At 42.9% G+C, this 19,472-nt stretch overlaps 1 protein-coding gene across 1 annotated transcript in view; it reads left to right on the forward strand.

Moving 5' to 3' along the window:
* The window catches only part of SIPA1L1 (signal induced proliferation associated 1 like 1), an 831,778-nt gene that overhangs the window by 691,850 nt on the left and 120,456 nt on the right, over positions 1-19,472 (forward strand). The window lies entirely within an intron of this gene.

Here is a 19,472-nt window from a genome sequence, read left to right on the forward strand (position 1 = left end):
TAAGTGAAATTAATTTATTATTGCGTTGGGTGGTAGGCTTCTCTGAACAGAAAAGTCTTCAGGCAGCATTTAAAGGAAGAAAGATTAGGGCAAAGCCTGACAGCATGAGGGAGAGTGTTCCAGAGGGTAGGTGCTGCACGGCAGAAGTCCTGCATTCTAGCATGCGAAGAGGTGATAGTCGGGGATGCAAGGAGCAGGTCATTGTTGGATCTTAGTGGACGAGCTGGAGTATACTTGTTTATTAGAGAGGATATGTAGAGGGGAGCAGCGTTGGTTAAAGCTTTGTATGTAAGGGTAAAAATGTTGAATTTAATTCTGCTGTGAATGGGGAGCCAATGAAGGAACTTGCAGAGAGGTGCAGCAGATACAGATCAACGGGAAAGGTGGATCAGCCTGGCAGAGGCATTTAGAATGGATTGAAGGGGGGAGAGGCAGGAAAGAGGAAGGCCAGTAAGTTGGATTATTGCAGTAGTCAAGTCAGGAAATAACAAGGGAGTGGATTATTAGCTTTGTGGTGTTAGTGCTCAGAAAAGGTTGAATCTTGGAAATATTGCGTAGATGGTTGCGGCAGGATGTAGAAAACGATTGGATATGGGGGACAAAGGATACATTTGAGTCTAGTGTAACTCCAAAGCAGCGGACTTGGGGCGATGGGGAAATGGTGATGCCATCAACAGGGATAGAGAAGTCAGAAGTTGGCGTTTAGCTTGAGGGGGGGGGATAAGAAGGAGCTCAGTCTTGGACATGTTAATCTTTATGTGGTGAGAGGCCATCCATGAAGAAATACCAGATAAGCAGTCGCTGACATGAGAAAGGACAGAGGGAGAGAGAGCAGGGGTGGAGAGGTAGATCTGGGTGTCATCAGCATAGAGGTGATATTTGAAGCCAGAACTGTTGGTACGTTTACCCAGTGAAGAAGTATAAATGGAGAAGAGTAGATGACCCAGAACAGATCCTTGAGGTACTCCAACAGACAGAGGCATTTAAGAGGAGGAGTTGCTGGCAAATTACACAGAAAAAGAGCTGTGAGAAAGATAGGAGTGAATCCAGGAAAGAGCGGTGTCACAGAGGCCAAACAAGCTAAGGGTCTGTAGGGGGAGGGGGTGGTCAAAGGTAGCTGAGAGGTTAAGTAAGATGAGTATAGATTAGTGGCCAATATTTTTAGCAGAGAGAAGATTGTTAGTAACCTTGTTAAGGGCAGTCTCAGTTGAGTGTTTGAGGTGGAATCCGGATTGCAGGGGGTCAAGCAAAGTGTTGGTGGACAGGAAGTGGGTTAGGCGATTGTAAACTAGTTTTTCCAGTAGTTTTGATGTTAGTGGAAGCAGTGGTATGGGGCGGTAGCTTTCAGGAGAATTAGGGCCGAGGGAGGGTTTTTTTGAGTATGGGAGTGACTTTTGCGTGTTTGAAAGAAGATGGGAATGAGCCGGTAGAGAGAGATAGATTGAAGATGTGGGTAAGAGATGGAGTGAGGGTGGAACATAGGGAGGGTATTAGATGGGAAGGCATAGGGATGAGCGGGTAGGCATTGAGGCGTGAGGAAGATGGTAAGGAAGAAACTTAATTCTCAGTGGCTGGATGGAAGATGCAGAGGGAGTAACTGGGCCTGTTGTTGGAATATTGCAGGTTGAGCGGGGGGTGGAGCAGGTGGGTAGCGGAGAGAGTTAAAGGAGGATGAGTCGTTTTTGTACCTTTACAATTACAAAAAATGTGTTTATGTATATATACAGTATATATATATATATCTATATACAGGGAGTGCAGAATTATTAGGCAAATGAGTATTTTGACCACATCATCCTCTTTATGCATGTTGTCTTACTCCAAGCTGTATAGGCTCGAAAGCCTACTACCAATTAAGCATATTAGGTGATGTGCATCTCTGTAATGAGAAGGGGTGTGGTCTAATGACATCAACACCCTATATCAGGTGTGCATAATTATTAGGCAACTTCCTTTCCTTTGGCAAAATGGGTCAAAAGAAGGACTTGACAGGCTCAGAAAAGTCAAAAATAGTGAGATATCTTGCAGAGGGATGCAGCACTCTTAAAATTGCAAAGCTTCTGAAGCGTGATCATCGAACAATCAAGCGTTTCATTCAAAATAGTCAACAGGGTCGCAAGAAGCGTGTGAAAAAACCAAGGCGCAAAATAACTGCCCATGAACTGAGAAAAGTCAAGCGTGCAGCTGCCAAGATGCCACTTGCCACCAGTTTGGCCATATTTCAGAGCTGCAACATCACTGGAGTGCCCAAAAGCACAAGGTGTGCAATACTCAGAGACATGGCCAAGGTAAGAAAGGCTGAAAGACGACCACCACTGAACAAGACACACAAGCTGAAACGTCAAGACTGGGCCAAGAAATATCTCAAGACTGATTTTTCTAAGGTTTTATGGACTGATGAAATGAGAGTGAGTCTTGATGGGCCAGATGGATGGGCCTGTGGCTGTTTGGTAAAGGGCAGAGAGCTCCAGTCCGACTCCGACGCCAGCAAGGTGGAGGTGGAGTACTGGTTTGGGCTGGTATCATCAAAGATGAGCTTGTGGGGCCTTTTCGGGTTGAGGATGGAGTCAAGCTCAACTCCCAGTCCTACTGCCAGTTTCTGGAAGACACCTTCTTCAAGCAGTGGTACAGGAAGAAGTCTGCATCCTTCAAGAAAAACATGATTTTCATGCAGGACAATGCTCCATCACACGCGTCCAAGTACTCCACAGCGTGGCTGGCAAGAAAGGGTATAAAAGAAGAAAATCTAATGACATGGCCTCCTTGTTCACCTGATCTGAACCCCATTGAGAACCTGTGGTCCATCATCACATGTGAGATTTACAAGGAGGGAAAACAGTACACCTCTCTGAACAGTGTCTGGGAGGCTGTGGTTGCTGCTGCACGCAATGTTGATGGTGAACAGATCAAAACACTGACAGAATCCATGGATGGCAGGCTTTTGAGTGTCCTTGCAAAGAAAGGTGGCTATATTGGTCACTGATTTGTTTTTGTTTTGTTTTTGAATGTCAGAAATGTATATTTGTGAATGTTGAGATGTTATATTGGTTTCACTGGTAAAAAGAAATAATTGAAATGGGTATATATTTGTTTTTTGTTAAGTTGCCTAATAATTATGCACAGTAATAGTCACCTGCACACACAGATATCCCCCTAAAATAGCTAAAACTAAAAACAAACTAAAAACTACTTCCAAAAATATTCAGCTTTGATATTGAGTTTTTTGGGTTCATTGAGAACATGGTTGTTGTTCAATAATAAAATTAATCCTCAAAAATACAACTTGCCTAATAATTCTGCACTCCCTGTATGTGTGTGTGTATATATATGTGTGTGTGTGTATATATATATATGTGTGTGTGTGTGTGTATATATATGTATGTATGTGTGTGTGTGTGTGTGTATATATATATATATATATATATATGTATGTGTGTATATATGTATATATATATCTCTGGACTCAGAATTTCAATTTTTAAGCTATTAGCCAGGACAAAATGTTCCTAGCCTCCCTTCTCTCTCAGGCCATATCTTCTCTTTCCACTCTTTCTCTCAAATTTCTTCACTCTTTCTTAAAGTGAAGGTCCATTTTGATGAATTAGTGCCCGGTTTTTAATAAACCTATTAAAAACAAGGGCACTTCAAAAACTTACCTTTTAATCCTTGCAGCAGCTCCACCGATTCCCCCGGCTGTCGGAAGCCTCTGCAGACGTCAGAAATGACAAATCAGGCTTTCTCCAATCACAGCTTCCCCCCGGGGGAATCTTGGCCTGATGCAACACTGTGATTGGAGGAAGCCAGATTTGTCATTTCTTTTACAAGATATGACGAGTCTACGGATTTCATCCTTACTTGTGGGATATTGCCTCCTGGTCAGCAGGAGAAGGCAAAGAGCTCCACAGCAGAGCTGCATAAATAGCTCCTCCCTTCCCCCCAACCCAGTCATTCTCTTTGCCTGTGTTAGTGATAGGAAGAGGAAAGTGAGGTGTTAGTTTAGATTCTTCAATCAAGAGTTGGTTTTTTTTCAAATGGTGCCAAAGTGTACTATTTTATTATAGGGCAGCAACTGGAGTGATAGCCTTTTAGGCTATGGGAACTAGTGGAGTTTTAGCTTCACTGCGCCTCCCACGCTTATGCTGCTTCTATGTGTATGGTCTTAGAGAATACTAACTAGGGCCCTTCTACTTTCACAGGACCTCCAGGGGAATAGTGGACCTCTTGATACTGTGACGTTGTCCTGCTGTTCCTCAGCATGGAGGTAAGTGCAGTTTTTTATTCTGGGCACAAAAATATCTCAGATTAACTGTACTGGCACTATGCTATTGGGTGCTAGAATTGACGTCTCCCTTTAACAGATAGTGAAATGACCCAGACACTCTGGCAGTTTACGAACCCAGAAGCGCTGGGATATGAGTACAAAAAACGATATAGTTTATTTATCCAGACACTCAAGGCAATCCAGCCTTGAAGAGCTTGGACATACTGTGTGGGGTTGCTCTAGATTGGGCTTGCTGACGCTGGGGACAGTTCCGGAGAAAATATGTTTTTGTTACGTTCCTGTACATGGCGGTATTATGATTCTTAGTCTGCATTGTGGATGACTGGTGGTTTACGCCCACGAAGGGCGGGGTTTACTGCTTTGCGCGCTTTGACAGCGCAGTTACTGTGGCGGCCCCGTTTGACAGCATCTCATCTCGGCTCCTTGGTCTGCTTGGGTGATATTTACAAGCAACTTTAGGTGCGCCGGGTTTGGAGTGTTCAGTCTGGTCGCGGGAGTGTGTTATTTTTCAACAGCCCGCGTACAGGAACTGTGAACTTATACAGAGAAGTTTTCTTCCTTAAAGATACAGTACTCAGCATATATTTTAATTGTAAGCTGATTTTACACTCAATATATACTCAGTGAATTAGACCAAGCTTACTTGTTTTTCAGATTATTAAAATGGATGACATTGAACAAAGTACATGCCTTATGTGTTTAAATGCTATTGTGGAACCCCCTGTTACACTTTGTCCCTCATGTATTACTAGGAAATTACAGTGTAAAGAACAAATTTTCTTGAATAATGATGATTATCCTCAGACTGATGAGGTTCAGGATAAACCGCATTTTTCTCCCCAAGCGTCTCAGCCCATAATGCCCGCGCAGGTGATGCCATGTTCTTCATCGGCGTCTGCGTCATTCACTCTACAGGATATGGCTGCAGTTATGTCATCAACTCTTACAGAAGTTTTATCTAAGTTGCCAGTACTACAGGGCAAACGTAGTAGAAAATAGACTCAGGTGGTCCATGCAACTTCTGATTCCTTGATGGTGATCTCCGATGTTCCCTCCCAGGACTCTGAGGGTGGGGGTAGGGAGACTCTGTCGGAAGGGGAACTGTCTGACTCAGGTAGTGCATTACCCAAGACAGATTCGGACGTGATGTCCTTCAGATTTAAGCTTGAACACCTTCGCCTGTTACTGCGGGAGGTTCTGATGACTCTGGACGACTGTGACTCTATTGTGGTCCCTCCAGAGAAATTGTGTAAGATGGACAGGTATTTGGAGGTTCCTTCTTATTCTGACGTTTTTCCAGTTCCTAAAAGAATTTCGGAAATTATTACTAGGGAATGGGAAAGACCGGGTATCCCGTTCTCACCTTCCCCTATTTTTAAGAAAATGTACCTGTCACGAAAACCTCAGGATTTAGCTAAGAAGTGGTTAATTCTGTGTAGCTTGAACTCAAAAACAGTTATTTGTTTTCAAGAAGAATTGTAACTTGTGTTTTCGTTTCCTAAATAGCCCACCAAATGTTAGTGTGTATGCATTGAGTCATAAAGTCACTGAAGCTCTTAGTCACAGAGATGCACAGGATAAAGTTTATGGCTTAAGCTGTCAATAGAATGCCTGATGCAAAACAGGCCCTTCATTACAAAAACTGACCAGGTCACTGACAGGACATTGGTATATTATGTACATATGTGGGTTAAAACTGTTATAACCGTAAAGGAAGGTAAATATGACAACCTATGGCATATTTGATATCAAACCGATTCTCCCAATAAAACTAAAAGGTTCTAGATATGTAAATATAGAAATTTCTTACCTAGCAGAAATTATACTGGATTGTATAATTTCAGGCAAGAAATTAGTCTATTGAAGGTCATAAAGACAGGGGGTTTCTTAGCCCGCCCAGGAGGGTGTGGTTAAGCAACCTGATCTCTGAAAAATAGGTTTAAGAATCTTATTTCTTAACAATAAGATTGTCATTCTTACAAGGGGAGCTGCTGTACAGAAGTAAGGAGCCATCATTTTCATGCCATCCCCGGGCACAGAGCTTGAAAACTAGGAAAGTATTCAATTCTGTTTTTCTCCTTTTTATTTTAAAACACTGTTTGCGTGTGTAATTTTATTTGTAACAACTTTTTATTAACAATGCATTGTGCATTGTGCATAATATTTTTGGCATAATAAATAATTCCTTTATTAAGTTTGGCCTTTGTCTAATAATTGAACCACGTGAAAGAGACTGGAATATTAGAACTGTATAATTTAGGTTTTTTTCTGCTAAATTGTATTTCTAGAGTTAATGTGTAAAGTCTGGGTTTTTTCTTAGGATATTCCCTTTAATAAATTTTAAGTTGTGGCAGTATTGGAGCTATAGGATTTATAGTTTATTGTGGGTGGCATTAAAAGGGAGTGTTGGGCATTTCTCTTACGTCTAGTACAGATTAAGGGAGTGCGGTTAACTCTTGCACCCACTAAACTGAATCACAAGCTTGCCTGGTGTGGCTGGATTGTGACCTATTGGTGGCCGAGAGGGGGGCTGATAACCCTTTCTGTGCCAAATAAGTGACTGGCGCAGGGTTGGATAACCTTGGTGCGTCACAGTACCCTATACCTGACACCGTTCGGGACTCTTGGCAAACGATCCCTAAGGTGGAGGGAGCTATTTCTACCCTGGCTAAGTGTACGACTATCCCTATTGAGGACAGTTGTGCTTTCAAAGACCCTATGGATAAAAGTTGGAGGGTCTTCTAAAAAAGCTATTTGTTCATCAAGGGTTTCTATTACAACCGACGGCCTGCATTGTACCAGTCACAACTGCGGCTGCCTTTTGGTTTTACGCCTTAGAAGAGTCTCTTAAGACTGAGACTTCTTTAGAGGAAATCATTGATAGAATTAAGGCCCTGAAGCTGGCTAATTCTTTTGTTACGGATGCCGCCTTTCAGATTGCCAAATTGGCGGGTAAGAATGCAGGATTTTCCATTCTAGCGCGCAGAGCCTTATGGTTAAAATCTTGGTCTGCGGATGTGTCCTCTAAATCCAAACTTTTGGCTATTCCTTTCAAGGGGAAGACCCTATTTGGGCCTGACTTGAAAGAGATAATTTCTGACATTACGGGAGGTAAGGGTCACATCCTACCTCAGGATAAAACATCTAAGCAGAGGGGTAGACAGAGTAATTTTCGTTCCTTTCGAAATTTCAAGGGAGTCTTCCGCTAAACAGGAAGGGAATTTTGCACAAGCAAAGTCCGTCTGGAGACCCAACCAGGCTTGGAACAAGGGTAAACAATCCAAGAAGCCCGCTGCTGCTCCCAAGACAGCATGAAGGGGCGGCCCCCGATCCGGGACCGGATCTAGTAGGGGCAGACTTTCTCTCTTTGTCCAGGCTTGGATGAGACACGTTCAGGATCCCTGGACACTAGAAATTGTGTCTCAAGGGTATGAGTTGGAGTTCAAAAATTCCTTCCCAAGGGGAAGGTTTCTTCTTTCACGATTGTCTGTAGACCAGATAAAAAGAGAGGCGTTCTTACGTTGTTTAAAAGACCTCTCCACTATGGGAGTAATTTGTCCTGTTCCAAAAGAGGAACAGAGGCAGGGGTTTTACTCAAACCTCTTTGTTGTTCCCAAAAAAGAGGGAACGTTCCGACCCATTTTAGATCTCAAGAGTCTAAACAAGTTTCTCAGAGTCTCATCCTTCAAGATGGAGACTATTCAGACAATTCTTCCATTGATCCAGGAGGGTCAATATATGACTACCGTGGACTTAAAGGATGCCTATCTTCATATTCCTATCCACAAAGGTCATCACCAGTTCCTAAGGTTTGCTTTCCTGGACAAACATTTTCAGTTTGTGGCTCTTCCTTTCGGACTGGCCACGGCACCCAGGATCTTCACGAAGGTTCTAGGGTCCCTGCTAGCGGTTCTCAGACCGCGGGGCATTGCAGTGGCGCCTTATCTGGACGATATTCTGATCCAGGCGTCGTCTTATCTGACAAAGTCTCATACCGACATGGTTCTGTCCTTTCTAAGGACTCACGGATGGAAAGTGAATCTAGAAAAGAGTTCACTAATTCCACAGACAAGGGTTCCTTTCCTGGGAACCCTAATCTATATCCATGAAAATCTTCTTGACGGAAGTCAGAAAGTTAAAAATTCTGAATACATGCCGAGCTCTTCAGTCCAATCCTCGGCCATCAGTGGCTCAGTGCATGGAGGTAATTGGATTGATGGTGGCGGCATTCCGTTTGCTCATTTTCATCTCAGACCTCTACAACTGAGCATGCTCAGACAGTGGAATGGAGATTATGCAAATTTGTCTCCTCAGATAGCTCTGGATCGGGAGACAAGAGACTCTCTTCTTTGGTGGTTGTCGCAGGATCATCTGTCCCAAGGGACGTGCTTCCGCAGACCCTCATGGGTGATAGTGACAACGGACTCCAGTCTACTAGGATGGGGTGCAGTCTGGAATTCCCTGAAGGCTCAGGGTGTGTGGACTCGGTCGGAGTCTCTACTTCCAATCAATATTCTAGAGTTGAGGGCAATATTCAATGCTCTTCAGGCCTGGCCTCAATTGGCTTCGGCAAAGTTCATCCGATTTCAGTCGGACAACATCACGACTGTGGCTTACATCAATCCTCGAGGAACAAGGAGTTCCTTAGCGATGACAGAAGTATCCAAGATAATTCGGTGGGCGGAGGCTCACTCTTGTCATCTGTCAGCAATCTACATCCCAGGGGTAGACAACTGGGAAGCAGATTTTTTGAGCACACAGACATTTCATCCGGGGGAGTGGGAACTCCACCCGGAGGTTTTTGCCACCCTGATTCTCAGATGGGACAGGCCGGAGTTGGATCTCATGGTGTCTGGTCAGAATGCCAAGCTCCCGAGATACGGATCCAGGTCCAGGGATCCTCAGGCCGAACTGATAGATGCCTTGGCAGCGCCTTGGTCGTTCAACCTAGCTTATGTGTTCCCTCCATTTGCTCTCCTTCCCCGGGTGATTGCTCGAGTCAAACAGGAGAGGGCTTTGGTGATTCTCATCGCTCCTGCGTGGCCTCGCAGGACTTGGTATGCCGATCTGATGGACATGTCATCTCTGCCACCGTGGAAGCTTCCATTGAAACAGGACCTAATCATTCAGGGACCTTACCATCATCCGAATCTAATTTCTCTGCAGCTGACTGCTTGGAGATTGAACGCTTGATCTTATCTAAGCGGGGGTTCTCTGAGGCGGTCATTGATACCTTGATTCAGGCACGCAAGCTGGTTACTAGAAAGATTTACCATAAGATATGGCGTAAATATCTTTATTGGTGTGAATCCAAGGGCTACTCATGGAGTAGGGTTAGGATTCCCAGGATTTTATCTTTTCTCCAAGAAGGATTAGAGAAAGGGTTGTCAGCTAGCTCTTTAAAAGGACAGATTTCTGCTTTGTCTATTTTGTTACACAAGCGTCTGGCGGATGTTCCAGATGTTCAATATTTTTGTCAGGCCTTGACTAGAATCAGACCTGTGTTTAGACCTATTGCTCCTCCCTGGAGTTTGAATTTAGTTCTTAATGTTCTCCAAGGGGTTCCGTTTGAACCTATGCATTCCATAGATATTAAGTTATTATCATGGAAAGTTTTATTGTTGGTTGCTATTTCTTCTGCTCGCAGAGTTTCTGAGCTTTCTGCATTACAATGTGATACTCATCTTATTTTCCATTTGGATAAGGTGGTGTTACGTACCAAACCTGGTTTTCTTCCTAAGGTTGTTTCTAACAAGAATATTAATCAGGATATTGTTGTTCCTTCCTTGTGTCCTAAACCTTCTTCTAAGAAGGAGCGTCTGTTACATAATTTGGACGTAGTCCGTGCCTTGAAGTTCTACTTGCAAGCGACTAAGGATTTTCGTCAAACATCTTCATTATTTGTTGTTTTTGCTGGGAAACGTAGCGGTCATTAAGCTATGGCTACCTCTCTTTCTTTTTGGCTGAAGAGTATCATCCGTATTGCATATGAGACTTCTGGACAGCAGCCTCCTGAACGAATTACGGCTCATTTTACTAGAGCTGTGGCTTCCTAATGGGCATTTAAAAATGATGCTTCTGTTGAACAGTTTTGCAAAGCTGCAACTTGATCGTCTCTTCACACCTTTTCCAAATTTGATACTTTTGCCTCGTCTGAGGCTGTTTTTGGGAGAAAGGTTCTTCAAGCAGTGTGCCTTCCGTTTAGGATCCTCTCTTGTCCCTCCCTTTCATCTGTGTCCTATAGCTTTGGTATTGTATCCCACAAGTAAGGATGAAATCCGTGGACTCGTCATATCTTGTAAAAGAAAAGGAAATTTATGCTTACCTGATAAATTTATTTATTTTACGATATGACAAGTCCACGGCCCTCCATGTCGTTTTTTTCTAAAGACAGGTTTTTATTTTTGTTAAACTTCAGTCACCTCTGCTCCTTGGCTTTTCCTTTCTCTTCCTAACTTCGGTCCAATGACTGGGTTGGGGGGGAAGGGAGGAGCTATTTATGCAGCTCTGCTGTGGAGCTCTTTGCCTCCTCCTGCTGACCAGGAGGCGATATCCCACAAGTAAGGATGAAATCCATGGACTCGTCATATCGTAAAAGAAATAAATTTATCAGGTAAGCATAAATTTCCTTTTTGTACCCGAGAAGACTGCTTGTGACGGGCGGAGGAAGTGCTGGAGCAGCTGCCAGGATTAAAAGGTAAGTTTTTGAAGAAAACAGTGAAATGTCAATTTTGATGAATTAAAGTGCCCTTGTGTTTAATAAGTTTATTAAAAATCGGGCACTAAATTCTAAATGGACCTTCACTTTAACGCTATCTTTTTCTCCAATTTCACTTTTCCTCTCTAATCTTACTCTGCCCCTGTTTACACATTCAGAAGTAACAGTCTAAGCACTAATGGGGTCCCTATAGCCCTAAAGGAATAACATATCCTTGTCCTTTGATGGATACAGTATATTATATCGCTTTTGATAATATTTGTAGACATTCACTCACTAACTTTCACTTGCCAAGGCTAGTGGGCTAGTGGAAATTTTGAGCCCTGTATGTATATGTGTGTGTGTATGTATGTATGTATGTATATATATATATATATATATATATATATAAACACACATATACACATACTTGTGTGTGTGTGTATATGTATGTATATATATATATATATATATATATGTGTGTATGTATACATATATATATATATATATATATATATATATATATACTGTGTGTGTGTATATATGTGTGTGTATATATATATATATATATATATATATATATATATATATAGTATTAAGAGACTAGGTTAGTTGCTCTAATATAATTTATAAAACAGGTCTAGAGGCTTTGAGAGTGCCATGGTTTTATTTTATTTTGGGGGGGTTTTATGGCCAAGTGTCATGGTTTTCTTATTATTCGTTGTGTACAAGTTTTACCATAACTCATTTCATTGGCTAATAGATGTGTTGTCTTAATGTTTGTAGGGAAACAGTTTATAATAAAAAAGTGTCCCTTTATGTCTTCACCAAAAAAGATCTAGTTATTGTATACTTAGTGAGTTTCAGTGTATGTTTAAGTCTGCTGTCTACATTGTTAGAAAGGAATGTGCTTGAAGTTTATGGTAAGTATACTACAGTTGTGTGGACCTGCAATATAAATATTTGCATATCTCAGACAGATTAGAGATGCATTAAATCACTAATTATGTTTAGGAAGCTTTAAAATAAAACCTAAAAAAAAAAAATAATCGGGAAAAGTGTCAGTTGCTTTACATTTCTATAGGAAGCCTAATGTGCGTTTTTGCTTTTATTCACCTTTATGTGCATATAGGTTTTGGTCTAAATGTGAGGTTATGATACAGAGCTGCATTTCTGATCATTTTAACAGAAAATTGTTCTGTGAAACAGAAACCATAATAGACGCTTGGCTTTTTACAGTCTTTTTCACAAGGCACATACTGTTTCAATGACAATTTTGCACTAAGTACTTCAGCATGTTTATGAAGCAAAAGAAAAAAAAGTCTCTATAATAATGAATTACAGGAAGATTATTTTCTATATAAAGAGCAAAATTGTTTTATGCCTATAAACCTGTCAAAATATCTTGTGACGTTGTTGTTATAATAGAGCACCAGCTTTGTTTGTCATTTTGTCTTATATCTATCTTCTTTTTTACATTATTCCTTCCTGTGGTATTTCTCAAAAACCAGCTTATCATGTTTGTTCTAGTTTTATTTTTATCCTTTATTCGCATAACTTTGCAGCACATTCATTATGCAACTTGACAAATCCCTGGAACCTACTTTTTTTCTCTTGTTAAGTGTATCCAGTCCACGGATCATCCATTACTTGTGGGATATTCTCCTTCCCAACAGGAAGTTGCAAGACGATCACCCACAGCAGAGCTGCTATATAGCTCCTCCCCTCACTGTCATATCCAGTCATTCTCTTGCAACTCTCAACTAAGATGGAGGTCGTAAGAGGACTGTGGTGTTTTATACTTAGTTTATTTCTTCAATCAAAAGTTTGTTATTTTTAAATGGTACTGGAGTGTACTGTTTATCTCAGGCAGTATTTAGAAGAAGAATCTGCCTGCGTTTTCTATGATCTTAGCAGAAGTAACTAAGATCCTTTGCTGTTCTCACATATTCTGAGGAGTGAGGTAACTTCAGAGGGGGAATAGCGTGCAGGTTTTCCTGTAATAAGGTATGTGCAGTTAAAATATTTTTCTAGGGATGGAATTTGCTAGAAAATGATGCTGATACCGAAGTAATGTAAGTAAAGCCTTAAATGCAGTGATAGCGACTGGTATCAGGCTTATTAATAGAGATACATACTCTTATAAAAGTGTATTTTAAAACGTTTGCTGGCATGTTTAATCGTTTTTTACATATGTTTGGTGATAAAACTTATTGGGGCCTAGTTTTTTCCACATGGCTGGCTTGAATTTTGCCTAGAAACAGTTCCCTGAGGCTTCCCACTGTTGTAATATGAGTGGGAGGGGCCTATTTTGGCGTTTTTTTGCACAGCAAAAATTACAGACACAGACATCCAGCTTCTTCCTGCATAATCCAGGACTTCTCTGAAGGGCTCAAAAGGCTTCAAAAGTAGTATTGAGGGAGGTAAAAAGCCACAGTAAAGCTGTGGCAGTTGTTGTGACTGTTTAAAAAACGTTTTTGTCATTTGTTATTCCGTTTTTGGTATTAAGGGGTTAATCATCCATTTGCAAGTGGGTGCAATGCTCTGCTAACTTATTACATACACTGTAAAAATTTTGTTAGTGTAACTGCATTTTTTCACTCTTATTTCAAAATTTAGGAAAATTTGTGTTTCTTAAAGGCGCAGTAACGTTTTTTTATATTGCTTGTAAACTTGTTTTAAAGTGTTTTCCAAGCTTGCTAGTCTCATTGCTAGTCTGTTTAAACATGTCTGACACAGAGGAACCTACTTGTTCATTATGTTTGAAAGCCATGGTGGAGCCCCATAGAAGAATGTGTACTAAATGTATTGATTTCACCTTAAACAGTAAAGATCAGTCTTTATTTATAAAAGAATTATCACCAGAGGGTTCTGTCGAGGGGGAAGTTATGCCGACTAACTCTCCCCACGTGTCAGACCCTTCGCCTCCCGCTCAGGGGACGCACGCTAATATTGCGCCAATTACATCAGGGACGCCCATAGCGATTACCTTGCAGGACATGGCTGCAATCATGAATAATACCCTGTCAGAGGTATTATCTAGATTGCCTGAATTAAGAGGCAAGCGCGATAGCTCTGGGGTTAGGAGAGTTACAGAGCGTGCAAATGCTGTTAGAGCCATGTCTGATACTGCGTCACAGTATGCAGAACATGAGGACGGAGAGCTTCAGTCTGTGGGGGACATCTCTGACTCGGGGAAACCTGATTCAGATATTTCTAATTTTAAACTTAAGCTTGAGAACCTCCGTGTATTGCTTGGGGAGGTATTAGCTGCTCTGAATGACTGTAACACAGTTGCAATTCCAGAGAAATTGTGTAGGCTGGATAGATACTATGCGGTGCCGGTGTGTACTGACGTTTTTCCTATACCTAAAAGGCTTACCCTTTTCCCCACCTCCTATATTTAGAAAAATGTTTCCAATAGACGCCACTACACGGGACTTATGGCAGATGGTCCCTAAGGTGGAGGGAGCAGTTTCTACTTTAGCAAAGCGTACCACTATCCCGGTTGAGGACAGTTGTGCTTTTTCAGATCCAATGGATAAAAAATTGGAGGGTTACCTTAAGAAAATGTTTATTCAACAAGGTTTTATTTTACAGCCCCTTGCATGCAATGCGCCTGTCACTGCTGCGGCGGCATTCTGGTTTGAGGCCCTGGAAGAGGCCATCCAGACAGCTCCATTGAATGAAATTATTGACAAGCTTAGAACGCTTAAGCTAGCTAACTCATTTGTTTCTGATGCCATTGTTCATTTGACTAAACTAACGGCTAAGAATTCCGGATTCGCCATCCAGGCGCGTAGGGCGCTATGGCTTAAATCCTGGTCAGCTGACGTGACTTCAAAGTCTAAATTACTCAACATTCCTTTCAAGGGGCAGACCTTATTCGGGCCTGGCTTGAAGGAAATTATTGCTGACATTACTGGAGGCAAGGGTCATACCCTTCCTCAGGACAGGGCCAAATCAAAGGCCAAACAGTCTAATTTTCGTGCCTTTCGAAATTTCAAGGCAGGAGCAGCATCAACTTCCTCTGCTTCAAAACAAGAGGGAACTGTTGCTCATTCCAGACAGGCCTGGAAACCTAACCAGTCCTGGAACAAGTGCAAGCAGGCCAGAAAGCCTGCTGCTGCCCCCAAGACAGCATGAAGGAACGGCCCCCTATCCGGAAACGGTTCTAGTGGGGGGCAGACTTTCTCTCTTCGCCCAGGCGTGGGCAAGAGATGTTCAGGATCTCTGGGCGTTGGAGATCATATCTCAGGGATATCTTCTGGACTTCAAAGCTTCTCCTCCACAAGGAAGATTTCATCTTTCAAGGTTGTCAGCAAACCAGATAAAGAAAGAGGCATTCCTAAGCTGTGTGCAAGACCTCCTAGTAATGGGAGTGATCCATCCAGTTCCGCGGACGGAACAAGGACAGGGATTTTATTCAAATCTGTTTGTGGTTCCCAAGAAAGAGGGAACCTTCAGACCAATCTTGGATCTAAAGATCTTAAACAAATTCCTCAGAGTTCCATCATTCAAAATGGAAACTATTCGGACCATCCTACCCATGATCCAAGAGGGACAGTACATGACCACAGTGGACTTAAAGGATGCCTACCTTCACATACCGATTCACAAAGATCATCATCAGTTCCTAAGGTTTGCCTTTCTAGACAGGCATTACCAATTTGTAGCTCTTCCCTTCGGGTTAGCTACTGCCCCGAGAATTTTTACAAAGGTTCTGGGCTCACTTCTGGCGGTTCTAAGACCGCGAGGCATAGCGGTGGCTCCGTATCTAGACGACATCCTGATACAGGCGTCAAGCTTTCAAATTGCCAAGTCTCATAGAGAGATAGTTCTGGCATTTTTGAGGTCGCATGGGTGGAAAGTGAACGTGGAAAAGAGTTCTCTATCACCACTCACAAGAGTCTCCTTCCTAGGGACTCTTATAGATTCTGTAGAGATGAAAATTTACCTGACGGAGTCCAGGTTATCAAAACTTCTAAATGCTTGCCGTGTCCTTCATTCCATTCCACGCCCATCAGTGGCTCAGTGCATGGAAGTAATCAGCTTAATGGTAGCGACAATGGACATAGTGCCATTTGCGCGCCTGCATCTCAGACTGCTGCAATTATGCATGCTAAGTCAGTGGAATGGGGATTACTCAGATTTGTCCCCTCTACTAAATCTTGATCAAGAGACCAGAGATTCTCTTCTCTGGTGGCTTTCTCGGGTCCATCTGTCCAAGGGTATGACCTTTCGCAGGCCAGATTGGACGATTGTAACAACAGATGCCAGCCTTCTAGGTTGGGGCGCAGTCTGGAACTCCCTGAAGGCTCAGGGATCGTGGACTCAGGAGGAGAAACTCTTCCCAATAAATATTCTGGAGTTAAGAGCAATATTCAATGCTCTTCTAGCTTGGCCTCAGTTAGCAACACTGAGGTTCCTCAGATTTCAGTCGGACAACATCACGACTGTTGCTTACATCAACCATCAAGGGGGAACCAGGAGTTCCCTAGCGATGTTAGAAGTCTCAAAGATAATTCGCTGGGCAGAGTTCCCTAGCGATGTTAGAAGTCTCAAAGATAATTCGCTGGAACAAGTGCAAGCAGGCCAGAAAGCCTGCTGCTGCCCCCAAGACAGCATGAAGGAACGGCCCCCTATCCGGAAACGGTTCTAGTGGGGGGCAGACTTTCTCTCTTCGCCCAGGCGTGGGCAAGAGATGTTCAGGATCTCTGGGCGTTGGAGATCATATCTCAGGGATATCTTCTGGACTTCAAAGCTTCTCCTCCACAAGGAAGATTTCATCTTTCAAGGTTGTCAGCAAACCAGATAAAGAAAGAGGCATTCCTAAGCTGTGTGCAAGACCTCCTAGTAATGGGAGTGATCCATCCAGTTCCGCGGACGGAACAAGGACAGGGATTTTATTCAAATCTGTTTGTGGTTCCCAAGAAAGAGGGAACCTTCAGACCAATCTTGGATCTAAAGATCTTAAACAAATTCCTCAGAGTTCCATCATTCAAAATGGAAACTATTCGGACCATCCTACCCATGATGCAAGAGGGACAGTACATGACCACAGTGGACTTAAAGGATGCCTACCTTCACATACCGATTCACAAAGATCATCATCAGTTCCTAAGGTTTGCCTTTCTAGACAGGCATTACCAATTTGTAGCTCTTCCCTTCGGGTTAGCTACTGCCCCGAGAATTTTTACAAAGGTTCTGGGCTCACTTCTGGCGGTTCTAAGACCGCGAGGCATAGCGGTGGCTCCGTATCTAGACGACATCCTGATACAGGCGTCAAGCTTTCAAATTGCCAAGTCTCATAGAGAGATAGTTCTGGCATTTTTGAGGTCGCATGGGTGGAAAGTGAACGTGGAAAAGAGTTCTCTATCACCACTCACAAGAGTCTCCTTCCTAGGGACTCTTATAGATTCTGTAGAGATGAAAATTTACCTGACGGAGTCCAGGTTATCAAAACTTCTAAATGCTTGCCGTGTCCTTCATTCCATTCCACGCCCATCAGTGGCTCAGTGCATGGAAGTAATCAGCTTAATGGTAGCGACAATGGACATAGTGCCATTTGCGCGCCTGCATCTCAGACTGCTGCAATTATGCATGCTAAGTCAGTGGAATGGGGATTACTCAGATTTGTCCCCTCTACTAAATCTTGATCAAGAGACCAGAGATTCTCTTCTCTGGTGGCTTTCTCGGGTCCATCTGTCCAAGGGTATGACCTTTCGCAGGCCAGATTGGACGATTGTAACAACAGATGCCAGCCTTCTAGGTTGGGGCGCAGTCTGGAACTCCCTGAAGGCTCAGGGATCGTGGACTCAGGAGGAGAAACTCTTCCCAATAAATATTCTGGAGTTAAGAGCAATATTCAATGCTCTTCTAGCTTGGCCTCAGTTAGCAACACTGAGGTTCCTCAGATTTCAGTCGGACAACATCACGACTGTTGCTTACATCAACCATCAAGGGGGAACCAGGAGTTCCCTAGCGATGTTAGAAGTCTCAAAGATAATTCGCTGGGCAGAGTCTCACTCTTGCCACCTGTCAGCGATCCACATCCCAGGTGTAGAGAACTGGGAGGCGGATTTTCTAAGTCGTCAGACTTTTCATCCGGGGGAGTGGGAACTCCATCCGGAGGTGTTTGCTCAACTGGTCCATCGTTGGGGCAAACCAGAACTGGATTTCATGGCGTCTCGCCAGAACGCCAAGCTTCCTTGTTACGGATCCAGGTCCAGGGACCCGGGAGCAACACTGATAGATGCTCTAGCAGCTCCTTGGTTCTTCAACCTGGCCTATGTGTTTCCACCGTTTCCTCTGCTCCCTCAACTGATTGCCAAAATCAAACAGGAGAGAGCATCAGTGATTCTGATAGCGCCTGCGTGGCCATGCAGGACCTGGTATGCAGACCTAGTGGACATGTCATCTCTTCCACCATGGACTCTGCCTCTGAGGCAGGACCTTCTAATACAAGGTCCTTTCAATCATCCAAATCTAATTTCTCTGAGGCTGTTTGCATGGAGATTGAACGCTTGATTCTATCAAGGCGTGGCTTCTCCGAGTCAGTCATTGATACCTTAATACAGGCTTGGAAGCCTGTCACCAGGAAAATCTACCATAAGATATGGCGTAAATACCTTTATTGGTGTGAATCCAAGAGTTACTCATGGAGTAAGGTTAGGATTCCTAGGATATTGTCCTTTCTCCAAGAGGGTTTGGACAAAGGCTTATAAGCTAGTTCTTTAAAAGGACAGATCTCTGCTCTGTCTATTCTTTTGCACAAACGTCTGGCAGAAGTTCCAGACGTCCAGGCATTTTGTCAGGCTTTGGTTAGGATTAAGCCTGTGTTTAAAACTGTTGCTCCTCTGTGGAGCTTAAACTTGGTTCTTAAAGTTCTTCAGGGAGTTCCGTTTGAACCCCTTCATTCCATTGATATTAAACTTTTATCTTGGAAAGTTCTGTTTTTGATGGCTATTTCCTCGGCTCGAAGAGTCTGAGTTATCTGCCTTACATTGTGATTCTCCTTATCTGATTTTTCATTCAGACAAGGTAGTTCTGCGTACCAAACCTCGCTTTTTACCTAAGGTGGTTTCTAACAGGAATATCAATCAAGAGATTGTTGTTCCATCATTGTGTCCTAATCCTTCTTCAAAGAAGGAACGTCTTTTACATAATCTGGACGTAGTCCGTGCCTTGAAGTTCTACTTACAGGCTACTAAAGATTTCCGTCAAACATTTGCTCTGTTTGTCGTTTACTCTGGACAGAGGAGAGGTCAAAAAGCTTTGGCAACCTCTCTCTCCTTTTGGCTTTGGAGCATAATACGCTTAGCCTATGAGACTGCTGGACAGCAGCCCCCTGAAAGGATTACAGCTCATTCTACTAGAGCTGTGGCTTCCACCTGGGCCTTTAAAAATGAGGCCTCTGTTGAACAGATTTGCAAGGCTGCGACTTGGTCTTCGCTTCACACCTTTTCAAAATTTTACAAATTTGACACTTTT

This window comes from Bombina bombina, chromosome 1 (assembly GCF_027579735.1).
Source record: "Bombina bombina isolate aBomBom1 chromosome 1, aBomBom1.pri, whole genome shotgun sequence".
In the NCBI taxonomy this organism is placed as follows: Eukaryota; Metazoa; Chordata; class Amphibia; order Anura; family Bombinatoridae; genus Bombina; species Bombina bombina.